Source organism: Sparus aurata, chromosome 1 (assembly GCF_900880675.1).
Source record: "Sparus aurata chromosome 1, fSpaAur1.1, whole genome shotgun sequence".
NCBI classification, from domain to species: domain Eukaryota; kingdom Metazoa; phylum Chordata; class Actinopteri; order Spariformes; family Sparidae; genus Sparus; species Sparus aurata.
Window position 1 is genome coordinate 24,762,145 of NC_044187.1, and position 16,795 is coordinate 24,778,939.

A 16,795-nucleotide genomic window follows, 5' to 3' on the forward strand; every position below is an offset into this window, starting at 1 on the left:
TTATCAGAACAACACAATGCATGGATTTACCTGCTAACTTATTCAAACTTACATCAAGACACACTCTCAAATACACCAACACAAAAGCAGGCTCACAAGTTCTGAACTCTGAGTTCAGAGTGAGATTTTGGCAGCCACGGCGGGGTTTGGTTGGGGTGGGGACGGGCTCTGATCTGATAAAGGACAGAAATTCAAACAAATAAAAATATTTATTAAATTCAGCATTTCTTAGTGCAGGTGTGTGTGTGTGTGTGTGTGTGTGTGTGTGTGTGTGTGTTTGGAGGAACTCGGGAGAGGAGAAGCAGCTATGTCAAAACAAATTACACCAAAACGATAAAAAGTACTTATAAAATAACTGATAATGTCTGAGCTTATCAATAACATGGTATTACCTAATTTAGCCCCCTGGGAGGATATTTCTGCAACCGAGTGAAATATGCAGCATTCCACTTGTTTTTTTCTGATGTCGGGTTCAATTATTGTGGAGAGGTCCACATGTTGTTGTCAACATTTGTTGAAGTGTTAAGGTAGGTCAAAATTTAAGAACAACATAAGACTTTACAGTTCTGATCCATAGTTATTTGATCCACTATCTAAAAAAATATGCAATAAGTATTATGAGCTTTTCTAACATCTCAACGTTATGCCAATAAAACGCTGAAGAACTGCAGGAAACTTGACACCTCCTTTAATGTCTGGCTTATATCTAGATGGCAATAGAAGGGAATAGTCACAAACTTGTAACTGAGATGCATCCATTTTATTTTAGATCCAATAGATGAGTTTTCCTCCTGAAGAAGAAAAAGAAGTGGTGATACTGGACACCTTTTGGTGAACAGACATGAAACTTTTCATTTAATGACAATAGTCAAGTTTCTTAACAGGGTTCCTCTAAAAAACAAATAACAAATAATGTGCTTCACACTAAAAACGTTTTGGTGACTAACACCACTCAAAAGCTCAGTACACATGCTTTAAAAACACATATAAACTCATACTCATATCTCATATTTTCAGTCTCATGCCTTAAATGTCGATATTTGTGGTTTGTTGCAGTCAGAGAACTGCAGCAGATACCTCCCAGAGGAGAAAACATGTGTGTGTGTGTGCGTGTGCGTGTGTGTGAGAAAGAGATAATGGTCAGTGGTGTTTATTGTATGTGTTGGTGGCAGGTTTTGAGGCCTTCAGCACAGGGGTTGGTGGCTCTCATTTGAAACACTGGGGTTCCAGGCCAGCCATTTTAACTGTCATGATGGATGACAGAGTTCCATCTAGTGCCAAGCTGTTCCTGGTTTTGGTCTTGTTGAGTCCGACCATGGAGAAAACCCTCTAAGCGTCTGCATTCCAATGAGGGAGCACCAACACTAATGCAGCTATCTTAGAAAGCCTCCCAAACTGGCTCAAACTGGTCACCTTTGAAAAAAGGAACCAAGGGCCTCTATTACTCAAATGCTTCGCTTTTATTATTTCAATTAATTATGTGTATGTCATGTGGTGCCAACTATTTCTTACCTTGCTCTTGGTTGAGGACATACTGCCCCAAAACTCCTAAACAATAAATCTAGGGTCTACAATCCTGGAAAGCTAGCAAGAGAGCTAGCAAGATTTGAAAGTGGCACCTCCTCTAAGTTCCACTTAAGAGCTGATACTCCAGGAACTCCTCACTCACCTTGTCCTGTTCCTGTGGCCCATGGAAAGGAAGTAGCTCCTGAAATCTAAAAAGAGCACCATGTGTAAAGAACTGATTGAGGATTTGTTTTATGATCAAAATTAAACTTAAAGTATTCAATATGTTAAAATCATGGAAAATGTGGAAACTCTTGCCTTGCCTGTGTTAAAGTACAGGGCATCTTCCACCCCACAGTCAGCCCTCTGCTGCACGTCAAAAAATTAAGCATGCTTCAGAAGGCCCTCCTTCAGGAGGAGTTTGTTGATTCCGTACTCCACAGCCCTGACCAGAAACGCCAGTGCTGCCTGCTGGAATAGCTGCACCTCCTGAGGTGTGACATCTCCAGCCTCAAGGAGCCTGTGGAGGGTAGCTCTGGTGGTGAAGCCAACATTTAGCTTTTCTCCTACCAGACAGAGAACAGAAAGAGATTAAGCAAATTAAGTACAACAATATCTCAGAATCAAAATCACTTTTTGTTCGCCAAATGCATCAGGTAGACACAGGAATTTGACTTGGCAATCAGCACTTCAACTCAAAACTAGACAGACAACCAGTAAGTGTACATAGATCCAGCAAGATATGCACAATAAGTGCAAGTGGTTGAAGATATTCCTCTATGTAAGCATGCTATTTTACCCATAGACTACATAGACATTGTTTGCCTACATACATGTTATGCTGATATCACCCAGCTCATAGCAACAACCTTCCCAAAGAGTATATTTGAGGTCACTGAGCATACAGGTTTATCTACTTATGTGAGACTTTAATTTATTACCTGGCAGTTGGTTTAGTGGGTCCTTGTAGAGGATGTCATGGACTTGTCGGCCCTGTAGTGCTAACGGCTTCATGAACCTCGCACACAGTTTCATGATGAACTTTGTCATCTGCAGATTTGTAGCTCGTGAAAGATTTCCATGTATTACTTGAAAAAGGACATATCAGCCAATGAAAAATAAGCAGACATACTTGGCAGCAGGATATCCCAACCCTTGCATTTTACCTCTCCATGGAGCTGGAAGATGGAAGACCTTTCTCTCTGGAGGAGGAGGTTCAGTGTGGAGAACATTTGAAGTGTTGCTTGAAAGAAGAGGAGGTAGACTTCTGTCAGGGGGTTGGAAAATGCATCCACCAGCCTTCTAAACCTTGGTTGTTTCTCATCTGTAAATAAAAACAGGTTGTGCTTAAAAGTACGTATTCAGTCTGGTAATGCACCTGTACTACTGTCAATGAAATAATCAATATACTTAAAGACTTAAAATAGCTGGTAAGTGGCCCATACTGCCGCAGAATTTGTGTAATACACCTCTCCAGGCTTAATCATCGGACTGAATTGTGCAGCAGCATTTCCATGTACTCGCTCCCATGGAAGTCACAAAATTCTGTAAAAGATATATATAACATCAATAGCAAACAAATTTAAAATGTCTGAATTTTGTTGTATAACAGTAGAGCTGGTTGAATCTCAAACCTGTCAGGTAACCTTAACGGTTGGTGCTTCCCTTAAAGGTCCCATATTATGCTCATTTCTGCTTCTTAACATGGTTCCTTGAAGTCTAAATGGAATGTTAGTAACATGCTTTGGTCGAAATAAGCTGAAGGATTGAGCACAGCAGGGTTCTTGAAACACCAGTTTCACAGCCCTGCTCCAGGTGGCCTGTTTCAGTGCCTTTCCCTTTAAATGCTAATGAGCTACTGCGCGCCGCCTACGGTGCCGCCCACTTCTTCCTGCCTGCGGAAGACGTGAGGACGGCATCATGTGACCATGGCAACGGCGGAGTTTCTGGAAGTAATGGCCGCCGGACAACAAGAGGCTCCAGAAGAAAGTAAGAACGAACATTGATTCTTCTCATTGGTTAGTAGTTAAGTTTGTTACCTCGACGTTACTTTTATGTTACTGCAGACTAACGAAAGTTGTACGAGCTTACTGGCCGTCTGCCCCGTGTTGTTTCAAATAACAGCCCCCTTCTCCTGCCTCAAGTGTTTACATCATAAAGCTTAGCCAAACCTCGGCTGGTGTTTACTGCTGTCCAGTTACAGTAACGCGGATGCAATTTAGCAATAGCAGTTACAAGAGAAAAGCGTGACCGTATATTATTATTTACCTTTATGTAGCCAGGTACGTTGCTTGAGAACCTGTTTATTTGTAGTGACGACCTGTAATTAGCTACTGCCAGCAATTTTCAAGTTTTCAGTAAGCCACAGTTGCCTCCCATCACCTCTCTACCAGCAGAATTGTTTTTTTTTTACCAGTTACAACGGTTTATAAACTTTAGATATATTATCAAAGAAAAAATGCGACGTGATTAGCGATTATAGTTTCCAGTGAATAATAAAAATTCTGCATAAAAGCAGGTGTTCCTGTGGCAATTGTGTACAAATGCCTACATAACCTGAGAATATCTGCTGTATGGAAATACCACAATTAAGTGTGAACACTGGGCAAACATGGTTGTCATTTTTCTGTCTCTCTTTTCTCTAATCTATCGTCACTCACTTACCTTTCATAATTTCTAGGTTACACGAAGACTACCGCAGCTTCCTGAGCCACCATCGTGCATGGTGGACCCTCCTGGCCTGTAACCTGTCTGCCTGAATGTATCTGCACTGCAGAATGCACTGAACATTTATCAGACAGACTATGGACCTTTACGTCTGAGGGGAATAGTGCAGTAAGCTTTTAGTCACATAAATACTATTAATTTATCGCAAAAGTGTTATGATGAAAAGTACATAACTGATTCCTCTATCTTACATTGCTTGTGGTTCATCTTTTACTTATTACCATAAAAATTACATATCAAACAATGAAAACACAGAACAGTCAGGAAAGATGTTTTATTGTAAGAAACATATGTAAACATGTGTTGACATGAATGAAATAATAATAAGAAAATAAATATCTGAAGTGAAACAGTTTGACTTTATATATTAACTTCAATATCAATATTAAAATAATAACAAAAAAAAGTATCTAGTTGCCATGGGTGTAAACATTCAGTGCTGACTTTATATTGAATTGTGTTCAGCCAATATAGCCTACAGAAGCTTTGTAAGCTGGTGCTGGGGCTCTCTGGGGTGGAGAGTGAGAGTTGTGCTGCCTGTCTGTGTGGTCCGAGAGGTCTTCAGGGATTATTAGTTTCAGCACCTCTTTCACATATGGGGCAGGGTCCTGGAAAACCTTCACGAGAGCAGGTCCAACAGTGCATCACCTCAGTCTGCAATGCAATAAACAAATATGTATGTTTACAGGAAAATTGCAGTAGAACCAAAAAGCCTTGTGCTGCAGTGTTGTAAAGTTTCTCTTATTTCTCCTAATTACTTCTTATTTATACATTCTCCTTATTTATTTTGAAAACCATCTTAAAATAATTCAGATTTTAAGTTTTAAGTGTTTGTGTTCAACCTTTTGTGTGATGCCTGTGTGTCCATGTTTATTTTAATTTGAGAGGTTCAAATAAAAGATTGTAAAACTTACTGAATGTCGCCACTGTCTACACGGGTTTGGCTCTGCACTCTCCCTTCCTTCCTGGACTTTGGAAAGCTCAGTTTGAAAAGAGGATCTCCTGATGATGTGGTAGCTTGTCCTCTATCAGCCTTCTCACTGTAATGCAGTGCAGCCAGGTAGAGTCTTAAACAGTAAAAAGACAATAAAACATGAAAACAATTGCAAGAAATGGGCAAACAATTTAAAATGTTCTCAACAAGTAATCACAGTTTAATTATCCTGCACAGAATTCCCAGATATGGATAGGAGTAACACATGACAGCACTGTTACAGTATAATTCAAGCACTAAAGGCTGCAACGCGTTACGTTACTCTAACCTGACCTCTTTATTTCAGTAACGAGTAATCTAATGCGTTAACATTAACAAACAAGTGATCAGATTAAAGTTATTTATTCAAGTCACTGTGCATTAGAATTATTTTGGTCATTTTCCTTAGTAAAAATATATATTCTTGCTTTCTTCTTGCGTCTCGGGGAGTGATGTCACGTACGTCTCAAGTCACGTTTTTACCATGAGGATAACTCACGTGTAACACCACGCAGCAACACAAAAATGGAGGGAGGAGAGAGATGCGCGTTTTTCTAGCTGTTATTAAAAACAAAAAAGCACAAATACTTGGTCAAGGGCCCGGTCCGGCCCGGCCCGTCCGAGGATAGCGGCGGGCTCGGGCAGAGAATCTAAACTCTGTGTAGCACTCAGCAGTACACTCGTTTTGCCCTGGCCTATGCCAACATATTCCAGCTTAGAAAACGTTTTCAAATGCATTATTTCACAAAATCCTGAAAATTTAGACCCGGTGGAGGGTGTGTGTATGTACCGCTTGACCGACCGGGTCTCTGGGTCTGCGTGTGGAGACCGTGTTGATCGCGAACTAGCTCGCGGTTAGCATTAGCTTGGAAGATCGCGGTTAGCGTTAGCTGGTACTATGTGACACTGCTTGGTTAGTTTGTGTAAAATTGCTAAATAAAAACAGCTACATGCACATGCAGACATTTCCCTAGGACACGCATTACATAATGTGCAAGATCAGAAATGTAATACACAGAGTGATTCTGCTGTAGCACTAACTTGTGTGGTCAGAGAAGCTAACGTTAGCGGTTAGCCGCTAACCATACCTTGTTCTCAATGGTAAAACACACAGTACATCAGGCACGAGTTCAGCCTTATCTACAGGAACACACAGCACATTATTTGTATACTTACATGTCACTGGTCTGCAAGTATTCCTTTGAGTACAAGTCTGCCGACTACTCCTGCCTTGTACTGGCCCAAGTTGGTGAAACAGTCAGGTCAAAGTGGTTCACACACACCTACAGTTTTTTGCCAAAATCAGCTGGGACATTGCTCTCAAAAATAAATTCAATCCATGCTGCTCTTTTGTCCTCTGCAGCTGGGAGACGATGAAGTGTTTTGTGCTGGTCCTTGCAACCAACAACAGCGCACTTCTCCTTGAGCTTGGACATGGTGATTTCAATAGCGTAATGGCGGATCTCCGAGACGGTAGCTGTACCTGGTGGGTGGAGACACCGTGCGGTGAAGGGAGGGGCAGTGGGGTAGCCATATGCAAATGAGTGGCCGTCGACGTCGACAGCCGCAGCAAATTTGACTGGTGTATCTGGAAACTGCAGGCAGGACCCCTTTAGAAATCTGTATCTCACTCAAAAAAGCACGGATAGTCTTTTTTCAAAGTTTCTAGGTGTGTGGCAGCACCATGGACCCACAATAACACCCCAAATACCAGAAAAAGTCAGTTTTTCATAATATGGGACCTTTAAACCAGTACCGAACATCCACAGTCAGATACTCTGGATCAAATCCGGATATCTGCAATATATGAATTCAAAGATTTATTACAACACTATACAGCAAACTGTTTTACTTGGCATTGGGCTTAACAGATTGGTAATATTAAGTGTACATGTTTGAACTTACTTCCAAAAACTTCTGCCCTGCATGTTTGGCAGTGTTGTGAATAATAACACAGGGGCATCCATGGATGTAAATGCTGCCCTTTTCCTTTAGCATTCTGGTTGCAATTGAATTTTTGGCACCTGTATTTACAGGAGCATTATCAATAGAGAGACCTATACAATTTCTCCAAGGGATGTTACTTTCCTGCAAGGTGTCATTGATGTTTTTATAAATCACTTCAGCAGTGCCACAGCTCTGCCCACTGGTGGTGCACATATCGAGGAATCTGTGCACAACTTTGTTGGTGTCAAATATTCTCACTGTGAGGGGATTCATCTTCACTAGACCTGTAACAATAAGGCACATAATTAAACCTACATGTTGTTAAAAAATTGTATTAGTGTACATGTAGAAATGGATACAAACATTCAAATTACTGGTAGTTGTTGAACTCATATCAGTATCATTTGAGCCATCTGTAACAAGTGTGAAGGGATTCTCTCTGATCTTCATCACCCGTTCCTTTTTGAAATGGGGTGCCACTGCTTCATTTATGATGCATGTTGTTTTGGTGCTTGCGCTCTTAAAGCTCTGAGCCGTGGGGGAGTCTCGAAAACATTCCTTGTTAAAGGGGCTGAAATGGTCAGCAACGGCAAATGGAACATTGTGCAGCATGAGATTTCATGGTAATACAACCAACAATTTAAAAGAAAATGCAATTCATCAAACATTGCCACCAGCCTTTTGGTTCTCCTGTGCTATGTACCATGGCCTCATGCCTCCAACAGAAGTTGCTGGCGTGGCCTCATGCCTCCAACAGAAGTTGCTAGCATGTAGAACTGTGCATAATCAGGCTCATCCTGATTTTTCCAGGCCTACCCATTAGCTACGTTCTGGCTCCACCACTGCTGCGGGGTCCTCTTAGCATGTTAGGGGTTACCTTAGTTGCCAGTGCGGTATTACTAACAACTATGGCTAAACATCAAAACAACAACAAAGGACAGCCAACTTTCTTTGCACTCTGGCCCTAAGAGACACAAATTCATACAGATGTGAGTTTTGTGGCTTGCTTACCTGCAAACATAAACATATAGCAGCATTGTAAATCATGCTCCTCTCTCAGAACTTCATCAGAGCAACACAATGCATGGATTGACCTGCACTGACCAAGAGCGACCCTTAAACACATTCTCCCTCTTGTGGTGAATCTCTGGAATTACAATGCCTAAATCTTTCACTTTGAGCCACAATAATTAGTTGTAAATAATAAATAAACAAATATATAGGGGGGTGTCCTTTTAAGCCACTGTCCCACATATTACATGATATTGTCAAAGAGAAGGGACATGAGTTAAAGGACTTAAAGGACAGCAACACAGTTACAGCCGACGGTAACACTTTATAATAACGATCATTAGTAATTCCTTTATAAGACATTAGTTAATGATGAACAAATGTTGAACAAAACATTAATAAACCTTTGTAAATGATTAGTTAATACTTAATTAACATATCACAAATATGTTGTAAGTCATCTACAACTGATTAGTTCATTATGAAATATTCATGAACTAATCATTAGTAAATGTTTACCTAATGATTTGTTATATAATGAAAGAGGCCTGTTCTTCATTCTTCATCTTTTATAACTCATGTGTAAATGTATCACTGAATCATCTATATGTCAGTTACAAGTGCTTTTGCATCCCCCTAATCTAAAGTGTAAACACTTCATCACCAGAGAATGTATTCATATCATTTGTAGTTCTTCCTTACCTGTTACCAGTGAGGGACTGCCAATCTGGAATTTGGGCAGATGCCAGAGGGGCCGCTTGGGACATCCAATCAATCAGATAGGGGCCGCAAGATCGTGTCACTCAGCCCCCTTTCCTTTCAAGCTTTGATAAAGTTCTTACGCTTAATGAAAGCCAAGTGTCTGCCAATTCTTCACACTAAATGGTATAGCAATGTAATCAGTAGCCTCTATCACACTGCCGTTTGCATGCGGGGATCCTGCGCCAATTCTCCGCACCCGCCTCTGTGTGAAAGTTTCAGATGCGGAGAGGGGGGAAATTTCGCTCCGGCGCTGATCCGCCTCTGGAGGTAGTATCAGGGCCGCATTATTGGTGAGCCGTCCCAGTGTGAACAAATAAGCCGGAGGCGCGGAGCGAGGGCGTGTCTGTCTGACAGTTTGATAACTGCACAGGTCCTTCACTCAACTAAATACAGAGAAATGTACCACAAAGCAACGTTACAGGACCGAACAAAAGTAACGTAGTAACTGTAACTGTCTTTAGCAACTGAGGAAAACAAATACCACAGCTGTATGTGGAGAAGCGTCCGTCCTCGTGTCTGTCCTACCGACTCTTCGTCACATTTCTGCCAGAAAAACAGCGTCTGTCGCCAGCAAAAAACTTTAACTCACCGAGTGTTTGTGATGAAAATAAATCACCGCGACCGTCAGCCCTCCGGACCGAGACTTAACCGAACTTTCCCCCGGAAAACAGCCTCCATCCCCGCGAGAGACAGAGTCAGACAGCGTCCTGTTTACTGATGGTGATTATGTACAGGGGTGCTGCCAGGGATTTTGGGCCCCATGAAAAGAAATAGTACTGGGCCCCTGTATAGCCGGCCATAAGGCTGGCGAAAATTGTTACGCTGTTTACATAAAACTGTGCATTTTAATGAAATATTTGACTATAATTTCCGATATGTGTGAAAAGAAAAACATGATAGTTACTTGGTAGGGGAAGCACTGAACACTCAGAATACAATGGAATTTAGATTCATTGTCTGCAAGTCTGCAACTTTAATGGTTAAAATATAAATTTCTCTTAAATTAAATTACATGAAAAATACAAATGCATGACATACATGAATTATATAGAATTTTCTGTAATACCATTTGAAATAGCATCACCATCACCAGATTCAGGTTTCCTCCCACCATTCTGTTTTACTGTCAGTGATTTGATCAAAAATAACAAAAGAAAATGTGATTTTCACAACCAGTACCCCACTGCTCACTGTCTCCCTCTTGTAGCCCTGCATTTAGGTCTAATTTATCTCCAAAATTACTATTATAGCAATACCACACAATTTCTCTTTCAAACATGCACATCACCCCCCACACACACACTTAGACTAGCCACTGCACTCAATGTAAAAACTGTATGCTGTCTTACATTATGTTTTTGTTGTTGTTTTTATTAAGTTTGTTATATACGTTTATATTTTGTTTAAAAAATCTATTAAAAATAATAATAATAATAATTTATCTCCAAAACTGTACGTGGTGGAATTAGAGTTGGGGTGAAAAAAAATACATAAATGAGGCTCTATGGTCGTTGCAATTTAATATTGTTAACGTTTCTCTGATTGGATTGAGAGCAGTCACTTAGTCTGCAAGCACTAGAAAATTTCTCCTCTTTTCCTACTGCAAAGCAAGGGGTGAGAGTCCCAAACTACTGACCAAACATAATATTTCAGTGAGTTTATAGTTCAGTTGATAGCAAAATTTCAACAAAACAAAATAAAGTTATAGGCTATATGCTTTTTAAACCATTTAAATCATTCTGAAACAAATACAGACTATGTGTTTTTATTTCAGAATGATCTTTATTCATTAATTTCAATGTTCTTTTTTTCCATAATAATAGATTAATTCAACACAGAGCTGCTCACCTCCTTCCTCAGTTGTGGGTCAGCCTACTGGGGCTGGTTCAGGGGTAGGGGGCTCACGGGGCTCACAGACAGCTGCTGCTGCTGCACTTGACGTGTCTGTTCAAACATGCATCATTTTTGACAGGAGGGGTGGTCAACTATGGGCAGCTTGCTAAACGTGAACAGTGAAATCTAAAAATCCAGAGTTTTCTTCCAAAATATGAGCCAATATGGGGAGAAAAGTGAGCTAGCTTAAAAAACACAAGGTTAAGATAAACAACAGACTGTGTTCCAGAACTTTCCACCACATGAACCAAACCCACCTTGTTATTGGAAAAACTGGATGACATACTGACGCCCCTTTGCTTCTCTCTCCTGACTAATCTTTTTGGCTTTCCTTTTTTGGCTACCCGACTTCTGGGGCATTTTGCCTTCTCTCCGTCTCCTTACTGACTGAATACACGCACTGCGCAGCAGTTCAGTTGATTCGATGGGAGGACCGAACCATTTTACGTAAAGGGGGGGGGGGGCCTTGAGAAATGTTTCCAAAATAAACTTAGTGTTATTATCAGTGCATTAAGTGATGCATATTTATGATTATAAACTAACAAATTAGTGTCATATTATTTTTGTCAGTATTACAATTTTATTAGGGGCCTTTCTGGGCCCTTGTCAATGATGGGCCCCTAGAATCCTTCCCCTTATCCCCCCCTTTTCAGCGCCCCAGATTATGTATAGCCTAATTATGTAATTTAGCGCGAAAAACTTAACTCCGTCACTTTCCAGGTGGGTCAGGATCTCAATCACTGCACATTATAACTGCATCTATATGATTATAAACTGTCCGCGGATTTTGGATTAACGGGGAACACCTGGGGAAACACCGACGTCATCAACATGACGTGTACCGTCACGCCTCTACTAATCGCGCCGCGGCTTTCATGCGTGAAGGCGGAGATGCTTCGCTCTATGTGAATCACCATCGGCGGAGAATTGCCGAACCACAGCTCCGGAGATAATGCGGAGAGGCTGTTTAAGTTGTAAATATTGTAAAAAGGTGTTTTTAGATATGTTTTAAACTTTTTATCCTGCCAGTAAATAAGTGTTTTACACAACTGACTGTCTCTTCCCTTTAATTATGATTATTACTTATTACTATTATTTACTGCAATGATATTAAACAACATGCCAGGCAGAAATTTAATACAATTAAATACATTTAATACAATATTCATTACATTACAAATTCAATAAATATTCAAATGTTTTGATTCAAGAAAAAAAACACTTAGATTACAACGTAGTGCAAATGAAATATAAATAACAATAAAAATCTAGTGCAAATGCTTATGAGTATGAGTACAACTAAAGTTTTAACAATAATAGCAATGTTAACAAAATCACAGAATCACATTCTGTCTAAAAATCGAGACATCAGGCCCTCAAACCCTTGCTGGGCTGACTGAAGCTGAGCCAGTAGCTCCTTCTGGCACCTCTGTGCCTCCTCATGGCGCCTCTGACTGGCTTCCTCGGACTCACGGAGGAACTGGAGAACGTCATCTTGTTCCCGCCGATGCTTATGAGGCCGTGTGTGTGTTGGTGCTGTGTGGGTGCTGGAACAAGAAGCAGCCTCTGCTGGAGGTGCCGTGACAGCCGAAGGCCCAAGCACCTCTGGTCTTCTGACATCGAGCCCCGCTGATGTGCCAACCACAGGGAAGACTACGTCATGCTGCTCTGCCAGAAGGTCATCCATTTCCTCAAAAAATTGGAAGCGGATGGTTCCTTTACCTGTTGACTTGTTGTTGTCCTTTATTTTTTTGTAGGCATCAATCAGGGTATTCCACTTCCTGGCCACTTTGTCAGGACAAAACAATTCAGAATACTGAATGCAGAGCTTCTCCGCCGTCTCCTTCCACAGGTTCTTCTTATTGCACCTTGCCGATTTCAACCGAGAGTTCAGCTCTTTGAGACTCTTCGGGAGGCCATCAGATTCTGCTGCTAGGTGTTGCCGCATCAAATCAATCAGGAACAGTGTTTGTTCCTTACTGAAGCCTTCATTGCCAGGCAGGGCAGGAGATGGTGATTGGCTGAGAGTGGCAGCATTCTCCTTGAAGCTCTCTACAATACACATATGGGTAATAGGCTGTCAAACATTGTATCATAGACATAACTTTTGTTGTTGTTGTTATTATCGTTTTTATTATGTTATCTAACCTGCTGTGGTGTGACTGTCCTCAGTCATCACCAGGTTCGCCACAGTGGTGCAGTCCATGTTGGTGTAGTAGTTTGCGAGATCGTGTGCTTTCTGGAACAAAGGTCCAGGAAAGGGTGTCCTCCTGTCTGGGTCCACGAATAAATTGGCGTTGTTGTCCACATAGACTGGGAAAAAAAAGAAAAAAAAATGTTTACATCACAGCTATTTCCCTCATAAATGTTTTGCATGCAACAAAACTTTTATCAAAAAAAACATTCAGAAAATTAATAATTTGTGCATCCATAATCCAGAGGTCATTCACTACATCATAGGCTACCATTTATAACCCTCTCCGCATAAACAGGTCACTGAAAAAACATTTTAAAAAAAACACCGGTTGAAACTACCAGACTAACGGTGAGCCGTTGTTAGCACGGTCTGCTTTATAGTTCGCATATACACATGAAAAATGTAAATTTCACTATGACAGCATTTCCATATATATACATCTGACAATACAATGTATACGGCTGACTTATTGTGACAACAAATACTAAAAAAGTGTTAATAAAAGGATATTACAGGAGCTTCTACTTACTGTTTACAACCGGGGCAGCCATCTTTAAATGTCAACTCGGGGGTTGTATTGAATGTCCGACTTTCCGAGTCGGAAATCCGACTTCGGGGTTCGTTCCAGTTGAAAGTTCCGACTCGGAGCTCGGAAATCCCGACTTCCGAGTACAACTGGAACGCACCATTAGTCGCGCCTCTGTGAAGTTCTGCAGGCGTTGCCCCTGACAACCGATAGCGTCTCCTACCATCATGGCCGACCGGCTCAGACCCCGCCCAGATCAACCCAAATCAGCACGTGACTCCTCAATCTCAATAAATATTACCCACGGTGCTACAGAGCTAGCGTTACAGCAAAGTCACAGTGATTGTGATGGATGTTTTGTTCTAAGTAAGAAACTGAATCATTTACAATGACAGAGGATATTACCGATGCATCGTTGCAGGTCGGCTGGGCTAAAGCATACACACAGCTGAAATGGATGCGTGATCTAAGACGTTTGTTGTCGTTTTCACGAGTGTAGTATCAAGAGCTAATCTAGTGGTAACGTTAGCCAGCTTTGTTGTAACAACATAAATTCATGTATTGCTGTAAACTACGTCCCGCATTACATTTCATAAATTAAATAAAATTTACAAACCTGTCTAGGAGGAATCGGGCGAATTCTGGATCCGACCCTCCCTTCAAGCCCCGCAACTCTCTCCATCTCTCGAAGAAATTGCCAATGTTTATCCGTGTTTAGTCCTAGCTCGATCGGATTCCCTCTTGGCCTTTCGTTGGTCTTCGGTTCGAATTCTTTTTCTTTTCTTTGTCTCATTATCAGCCATGACAAAAGTTTTAGCTCGGTTAGCACTGGCTAGCGTAGCAACAAAACAGCTATGCCGTATCCTGAATGTCGTCAGTTCCGGTGTGACTGCCGTAAATCGTTTCGTCAGTGGTCCGACCCGACCAAGGCCTTTCAGAGGTATAGAATTAGACTACTTAGAAATAGCGTATCTTCACACTGATGGGCTCCTTTGCTGTTGTAGGTAACAGAGACACATCAGCAGAAACCAGAGACTTTTGCATATCCAGTTAAAAACTCCGTACAGGGGCTTTAAATGTGCTTTTTTAGGTTTTCCTACATGAGCAATCCAATGGCATATTCAGATTTGAGATGTAATGTGAAGAAACTGCTTAGATATTTCAAAAATAGTTGTTTAGTGAATAACTGCTCAGCTATTATTTTTATTATTATTAATATTTTTTTTATTATCAGGCTTCTTTTACTTTGTATTTTGTTTTAAGGTCAAATGTGCTGTAATGGAACCCTGGTCATCCCCAATATCACCCCAACCCACCCCCATCCACCCACAAAGGTACAAACTTAATGTGTTTTCACAGGTTTTCAAACATGGGGAATTTAACATCCTGTCCTGATTTAGATCAAATGTCAATAATGAGCTTGAAAGTCATACAATAGTGAAAAAAGTGGTCATTAGTGATAAATAAGTTGTCAATCAAAGAAGAACAAAACGCAGGATGATCCATAGGTCATGGTTTTATCCATTACAGTGACTTTATTCTTAAAGCCAACTCTTTAAGTTTGCTTTTAATCTTTTGTTTTGATGTGCTGTATATTTTGTCAGACCCCAGGAAGAATGAGTATCCAAATAAAACAATACACAGCTTATAACAGCTTATAGCAATAAACAGCTTGTATGTAGGAATGACTCTATGAATATTGGCGGTGTCGTCTTTCACCATTGTTGATACTGGAATATGCCGGTATTTGGATGGAACCAAAACAGTTCGAGGTTCATTTCGAGGCTGATCATGCAACACAACAAAGTCATATATGCCCTCAAGACGACCAGCTATTTGTTTCTTGAAGGTGTTCCTTCAGCTCAGAAATCTAGATGGTATATTTAATTGAGCCTCATTAGCTAGTGTAGAGTACCGGTCCCACACATGTACAAGATCTAGAATATCTGCTTGCTTTGCTGATTGTTCAAGTTCTTGGCAGATCCACTCTAATTGCATGTCCCTGCTCGGAAGTGATTCCATGTGTTTGGCCCTACGTTCAAACCTGTTCTTGCAAGTCAAGTGATATCTTCCTTCTGCAGCTATAAGATCATTTTCACAAACTAGTCGCACTCTTAAGAATGAGTCATACTTTGCTGCTTGTAGGATTCTGTTGCTGACTTTCATTTCTTGTATGAGATATACTTTTTCTTTCTGATCTTGTTGGCAAAAGATACACTGCTTCCATTCTATTGGAGCTATTTTGCTAACATTTTGCCGAGCTGCAGACGAACTTTGTTTGGTATCTCTTTTCAGTTCTGCCTTGAATTTCCTTTCAATTTCACGTTTATTCATGTATTTTGCTCGGCAGTCCCTATGCCACAAGAATTGCTGAGGCAAGTCTCCTTGAAGTATCTCAGTAATTCGATTAGTTGCATCTCGGAAATTGTCATCATGTAATTTCAACTAGAGTTGTCTTATAGTGTCTGCTGACTGGAGACCATCCTTACTAACTGTCATGAGATTTTGCTTATTGTCTTCCTGGCATATGATGCACAGCAGTGGCTTTGATGAGATTAAGCTCTCTTGGGTATAGTCTATTGCTTCAGCCATGGCTTCAGTTGTCAATTGACTAATTCAGACCTGCAAGACAGTGTGAGTTTTCTTAGAATATGCAAAGTCTAAGACATCGATATGAATTCAATTAGCTAGCTCATTTGAGCCTGTAACAATTAGCCTGCAACTAGCTGGTGATATTGGGGATGACCAAGGTTCCATTACAGCACATTTGACCACAAATTAAAATACAAACTAAAAGAAGCCTGATAATAAAAAAATATATGAATGATAGTAAAAAAATAATAGCTGAGTAGTTATTCACTAAACAACTATTTTGCAATATCTAAGCAATTTCTTCACATTACATCTTAAATCTGAATATGCCATTGGATTGCTCATGTAGGAAAACTTAGAAAAGCACATTTAATTCATGTTTTTACCTTGTCTAGTCAAAAAGATACACTGAAAAGTAGATTTGAGCCTGGCGGCGGCCATGTTGTGTTTCTCGATTTTGAGGCATTTTGGGGCATTTTTGAGCTTCATATACAGCAGATTTGGGTCTAGCACCCCTTAATACCCCTAGAAATGTTGTATATTATGATTATTCACAAAATGCCTTCGGGGTTCTGATTTTTTTAAAGCTGACCCTGTCTAAGGTGTGGTAACAAAGGGAAATACAGAGGGAAACACAGAGGAGACACTGAAAAGCCAGAAG

General features: G+C 40.6%; 1 long non-coding RNA gene across 2 annotated transcripts; it reads right to left on the reverse strand.

Moving 5' to 3' along the window:
- Positions 1-1,838: 1,838 nt before the first annotated feature.
- On the reverse strand, positions 1,839-3,045 carry LOC115585336 (uncharacterized). 2 transcript variants are annotated; one of them, XR_003984689.1, is made up of 4 exons: positions 2,952-3,023; positions 2,673-2,830; positions 2,448-2,594; positions 1,839-2,072 (listed from the first exon to the last, which is right to left on the reverse strand). It is a non-coding gene; the product is annotated as an uncharacterized LOC115585336 (long non-coding RNA). The 2 variants fall into 2 exon arrangements; XR_003984688.1 differs by having other exon boundaries at positions 2,673-3,045.
- Between the last annotated feature and the right edge of the window lie 13,750 nt (positions 3,046-16,795).